The sequence below is a fragment of the Aegilops tauschii genome, chromosome 3 (genome assembly GCF_002575655.3).
Source record: "Aegilops tauschii subsp. strangulata cultivar AL8/78 chromosome 3, Aet v6.0, whole genome shotgun sequence".
Lineage (NCBI taxonomy): Eukaryota > Viridiplantae > Streptophyta > Magnoliopsida > Poales > Poaceae > Aegilops > Aegilops tauschii.
The window spans coordinates 49,699,708-49,706,116 of NC_053037.3; the positions used below are offsets into that span (position 1 = coordinate 49,699,708).

At 49.3% G+C, this 6,409-nt stretch overlaps 1 long non-coding RNA gene across 1 annotated transcript; it reads left to right on the top strand.

The window, feature by feature from the left end:
- Positions 1–374: 374 nt before the first annotated feature.
- On the top strand, positions 375–3,799 carry LOC141042257 (uncharacterized). Its single transcript, XR_012204197.1, has 5 exons — positions 375–438; positions 529–988; positions 1,073–1,403; positions 2,209–2,299; positions 3,548–3,799. It is a non-coding gene; the product is annotated as an uncharacterized lncRNA (long non-coding RNA).
- Positions 3,800–6,409: the final 2,610 nt, after the last annotated feature.

The window sequence follows — 6,409 nt, forward strand, 5'->3', positions numbered from 1 at the left end:
TTGACCGTTCTGAGACCAACCGGATTTTCGATTCTCTCTTGTCTGACCGTTTGACCCTCTCTGCACAACCACCGACCCCCCTCGCGCGCGTCCGAAAGTTGTCCCGTACCCGACCCGGTTTGTTGTTACCGTTGGATTCGGATCATCCCCAAACATCTACAAAACATCTCCGTTTTCTTATTTGGACTTCCTAGCCTATTTTTCTCGTCCGCTCAATTTTAATCGGAGCGACCGAATTAGCACATACCCAAAAAACCATCTGCTATAAATAATGACCCAACCCTAATTTTTAGGGGATCTGTCCCATCAATCCCTCCCCGCCGCCACTCCTCGTCCTCCTCGGGATCCCTCCCGATCCACCCATTCCACCAACCAGAGACTTCCCTGCTCGATCCCAAGGGGATCACGAGCAGCTCATCCCCGCTGCCGATGGACCAGGCCGGACCTCGCGCCCCTGCCCTTTCTCTTCCTTTCTTCTTCTTCCCGTGCCTCACATCTCTCTGTTTCCTCTCGTTCTCTCTCCCGCAGGAGCCCATGGCGAGCCTGACCGAGCCCCTCACATGGCGCCCTCGTGCCCGAGCTCTTCATCAGCCCCGCGTCACCGGAGTCAAGCCACCGGCCGCCCGAGCCTTGTGCGCCTCTGCCTCGAGGACCTCCTCGTCCCCAACCAGGACGCCATGGTCGGCCTCCTCTGTTCGTCCTCTGCCTCGTGCGTGACCCCGTCGGCCGGATCTGCTCGAGCACGCCGTCCCCTGCGCCTCAAACTCCTCCTGCCGGAGCCGCAAGTCCCGTGCCTCTGCGTTCAGCGCCGCTGTTTGCATCCCGCCTGAACGGATCGAGTGATCCTGCTCATCCCGCGCGCCGCCAAGCCCGACCTCGCCTCTGCTTTGTCCTGTTCGAGGGAATGAGCGAGCGGCTTGCCTCTGCTCCACCTCCCCCGTTTCGGTCGCCATCTCCGGCGAGTGCAGACGCCAGTGTAGCCCCGCAGGTCGCCGTCTCCCTCCTCCCATCTTCCTTTTCCTCCCGCGTTCTCCCGTTGCATGTCTTATCTCTGTCTCTCTCCCGTGGTCAGGAGAACCCCGTCGCCAGTACGCATGGGAGCCACCTCCTGCCGTCGCTCGGAGATGGCGCCCCTTCGCCCGTCCTCGCCGGATTGAGCAGCCTCCGCGCCCCTGCCAAGCCCGCCTCCTGTCACCAAGCGCTGCCGCTGCCGGACGCCCTGCGGCGTCGACCTGCTCTCAGCGCCGATGCTTCCTCTACTTCGCTCGACTGGATGCAGCCGCTCGCCCCGTTGACCGCGCGAGCCCGTCAGCGCATCTCTGCCTCGCTGGCCAAGGCCCAGCCTGCTCCAGCTCCCCAACCGGCCTGCTACCTCCTCCACCGAACGGGCCAAGGCCTACTGGGTGAGGCCACACCCCAGCGCCCCTGCTCTTGTTTTTTTCATCTGTTGGGCTTCCTATTCACATTCAGCCCATGTGATGTTTTTTTCAGGACCTGCGAATTTAGCTATTATCCGAGGATTTACAGTATTGCAGAAAAACCCCTCATGTTCTTGCATTAATAATTAATTAACCGTGCATCTTTTGTAAATAATTTATATATGAAAAATGCTTAGAATTTCATCTAGTTTCATAATATGCAACTTTCACCCATGTTAATATTGTTTAAATTGCTGTTTGATTTAATTTGCTCGTATGCCATGTTAAAATGATTTAATTCATAACTAATTAACCGTAACTCGGATTTAAATAAACTATATATGTAACTTGCTTGGAAAAATGCCTAGTTTAACATGGTGCACTTCATTTTGCTGTTTAACAATATTAAAATTGCGTTTATGGCAGAACAGTACCAATCCCAATATATGGACATGAGGATTTTCCAGAATTGTTGTTGTTTGTTTCCGGCCTCATTTAATTTGCTTAAATAGGTAGTTTCCTTATGCTTCACCTCTTGCCATGGTTAACAACATTTAACTTTGTTGGGTACATAATCGAGAGAGAACTAAATAATTGATGTGGTGTTTCGTCAATATGCAACTCGTTGCATATTGAGCTCCACTTAATTTGTAGTGTTGTTTGTTGCACTTTGCCATGCCATGCCTCATTAAACCGGACATGCATCATACTTGTTTGTGCATCATGCCATGTGTATGTGGTGGTTGTTTACTATGTTGTTTGTTTCTTTCCGGTTTGCTTCTCCCGTTAGCTTCGGTTTCGTTCCGGAGTTGTGAGGATTCGTTCGACTACATTCGTTTGTCTTCTTCATGGACTCGTTCTTCTTCCTAGCGGGATCTCAGGCAAGATGACCACCCCTCGAAATCACTTCTATCTTTGCTTGCTAGTTGTTCGCTCTATTGCTATGCCGCGTTACCTACCACTTGCTATATCATGCCTCCCAAATTGCCATGAAACCACCTCTAACCTTTGCCATCCTTCGTAGCAAACCGTTGTTTGGCTATGTTACCGCTTTGCTCAGCCCCTTCTTATAGCGTTGCTAGTTGCAGGTGAGGATGAAGATTGCTCCATGTTGGATTATGTTTATGTTGGGATATCACAATAGCTCTTATTTAATTATTGCATCTATATACTTGGTAAAGGGTGGAAGGCTCGGCCTTATGCCTGGTGTTTTGTTCCACTCTTGCCGCCCTAGTTTCTGTCTTACCGGTGTTATGTTCCTTGATTCTGCGTTCCTTACGCGGTTGGGTGATTTATGGGACCCCCTTGACAGTTCGCTTTGAATAAAACTCCTCCAGCAAGGCCCAACCTTGGTTTTACCATTTGCTACCACCTATCCCCTTTTCCCTTGGGTTCTGCAGACTCAAGGGTCATCTTTATTTTAGACCCCCCCCGGGCCAGTGCTCCTTCGAGTGTTGGTCCGAACTGAGTAGACTGTGGGGCCACCTCGTGGAAACTCGAGGTCTGGTTTTACTCGTAGGATGTCTCATCCGGTGTTGCCCTGAGAACGAGATATGTGCAGCTCCTATCGGGATTTGTCGGCACATCGGGCGGCTTTGCTGGTCTTGTTTTACCATTGTCGAAATGTCTTGTAAACCGGGATTCTGAGACTGATCGGGTCTTCCTGGGAGAAGGTTTATCCTTCGTTGACCGTGAGAGCTTATAATGGGCTAAGTTGGGACACCCCTGCAGGGTATTATCTTTCGAAAGCCGTGCCCGCGGTTATGTGGCAGATGGGAATTTGTTAATATCCGGTTGTAGAGAACTTGACACCTGACCTTAATTAAAACGCATCAACCGCCTATGTAGCCGTGATGGTCTCTTCTCGGTGGAGTCCGGGAAGTGAACATGGTTTCTGGGTTTTGTTTGACGTAAGTAGGAGTTCAGGATCACTTCTTGATCATTGCTAGTTCACGACCGTTCCGTTGCTTCTCTTCTCGCTCTCACTTGCGTATGTTAGACACCATATATGCTTAGTGCTTGCTGCAGCTCCACCTTATTACACCATCCTTTCCTATAAGCTTAAATAGTCTTGATCTCGCGGGTGTGAGATTGCTGAGTCCTCGTGACTAACAGATACTTCCAAACAGTTGCAGGTGCCAATGATACCAGTGCAGGTGACGCAACCGAACTCAAGTGGGAGCTCGATGAAGATCTTGTTCGTTGTGTTGTTTCTTTTCATTTTGATCAGTAGTGGTGCCCAGTTGGGACGATCAGGGATCTAGCAGTTGGGTTGTCTTCTTTTATTTTGGTTTCGTAGTCGGACCTATGTGTGTACTCTGAATGATGTATGAATTTATTATGTATTGTGTGAAGTGGCGATTGTAAGCCAACTCTTTATCCCATTCTTGTTCATTACATGGGATTGTGTGAAGATGACCCTTCTTGCGACAAAACCACAATGCGGTTATGCCTCTAAGTCGTGCCTCGACACGTGGGAGATATAGCCGCATCGTGGGCGTTACAAATAGTCGTGGACTTGGACCGCCGGGTTATCTGCCTGGCCAAAGATTCATCCTCTGGTAACTCGCCCCGGTTTATATACGCCAGATATGGAACCGTCCAATCCGGGATAACATGAAGAGCCGCCACCAACTGGGCCTCCGGATCAGGAACAGCCAAATCCTCTTCACCAGGGAGCTTGACGGACGGATTATGCAAAACATCCAGGAAGAAATTAGGTGGAACCGGTTTTCGTTGGGAACCCAGGTGGCTTAAAGCGTCCGCCGCTTCATTCTTCTGCCGGTCCACATGATCCAATTGATAACCTTTAAAGTGACCTACAACAATATCCACCTCACAACGATATGCTGCCATTAGTGGGTCCTTGGAATCCCAAGTGTCGGACACTTGTTGAGCCACCAGATCCGAGTCACCGAAGCACTTAACTCGGCTTAGGTTCATCTCCTTAGCCATCCGAAGACCATGGAGTAAAGCCTCATATTCAGCTGCATTGTTAGTGCAAGGGAACATTAAACGGAGAACATAACAAAATTTATCACCTCGTGGGGAAGTTAATACGACTCCAGCCCCCGAGCCCTCCAATTGTCTGGACCCATCAAAATGAATAGTCCAATAAGTATGATCCGGCTTCTCTTCTGTCGCTTGTAGTTCTGTCCAATCATTGATGAAATCCACAAGTGCCTGAGATTTGATCGCCGTTCGGGATATGTATTTCAACCCATGATGCCCGAGCTCTATAGCCCACTTAGCAATCCGGCCAGTTGCTTCCCTGTTCTGGATTATATCCCCCAAAGGAGCGGAGCTGACCACTGTGATAGGATGACCTTGGAAATACTGCTTAATCTTCCGGCTTGCCATGAAAACCCCATACACAAATTTTTGCCAATGCGGGTACCGTTGCTTGGACTCAATAAGTACCTCACTGATATAGTAAACTGGCCGCTGAAGCGGATATTCCTTTCCTGCCTCCTTGCGCTCCACCACAATAGCCACACTAACAGCCCGAGCATTAGCTGCCACATATAGCAACAATGGTTCTTTGTCCACTGGAGCAGCGAGAATCGGCGGATTAGCCAGCTGCCGCTTTAAGTCCTCAAATGCTTCATTAGCGGCGCACTCCAAACGAAGTTATCCGTTTTCTTCAGCATCTGGTATAAAGGTATGGCCTTCTCACCAAGGCGACTGCAAACCGGCTCAACGCGGCAATCCGGCCTGCCAGGCGTTGAACATCATTGATACACTTCGGTTTAGCCAAGGAGGTTATGGCTTTGATCTTTTCCGGATTAGCTTCAATGCCCCTGTTAGACACAAAAAAGCCCAAGAGCTTGCCTGCTGGTACACCAAAGACACACTTGGCCGGATTAAGCATCATTTTGTAAACCCGCAGGTTATCAAAGGTTTCCTTCAAGTCATCAATCAATGTCTCCTTCTTCCTTGATTTTACCACAATATCATCCACATAGGCGTGAACATTGCGGCCGATCTGTTTATGCAGACAATTCTGCACACACAGTTGATAAGTCGCCTGGGCACTCTTGAGCCCAAAGGGCATGGACACATAGTAGAAGGCTCCAAAGGGAGTTATGAAGGTTGTCTTCTCCTGGTCCTTAACTGCCATTTTGATCTGATGATAACCAGCGTATGCATCCAAAAAGCTTAAACGCTCGCAACCCGCCGTAGCATCAATAATTTGATCAATACGGGGAAGGGCAAAAGGATCTGCTGGACAAGCTTTGTTGAGATCTGTGTAGTCCACACACATATGCCAAGTGCCATTCTTCTTGAGGACCAGCACCGGATTAGCCAACCACTCAGGATGGAATACTTCAACTATAAATCCAGCCGCCAAGAGCCTAGCTACTTCTTCTCCAATAGCTTTGCGTCTTTCTTCATTGAACCGACGGAGAAACTGCTTGAGCGGTTTATACTTGGGATCAACATTGAGAGTGTGCTCAGCGAGTTCTCTCGATACACCTGGCATGTCAGAATGCTTCCATGCAAAGATGTCCCGATTCTCACGGATGAACTCGATGAGCGCGCTTTCCTATTTTGGATCCAAGTTAGCACTGATGCTAAACTGCTTGGACGAATCGTCAGGCACGAAGTCAACAAGCTTAGCCTCATCAGCCGATTTAAACTTTAGGGCCAGATCATGCTCTGTAGTTGGTTTCTTCAATGAAGTCATATCCGCCGGATCAACATTGTCCTTGTAAAACTTCAACTCTTCTGTTGCACAAACCGACTCAGCATAAGCCGCATCACCTTCTTCACATTCCAGAGCAATCTTGCGGCTCCCATGCACGGTTATAGTTCCCTTGTGACCCGGCATCTTGAGCTGCAGATAGACATAACAAGGTTGTGCCATAAATTTAGCATAAGCTGGCCGTCCAAATAGGGCATGATACGGGCTGCTGATTTTCACCACTTCAAAGGTCAAGGTTTCTGATCTCGAGTCATGCTCATCTCCACAAGCCACCTCTAGAGCTATC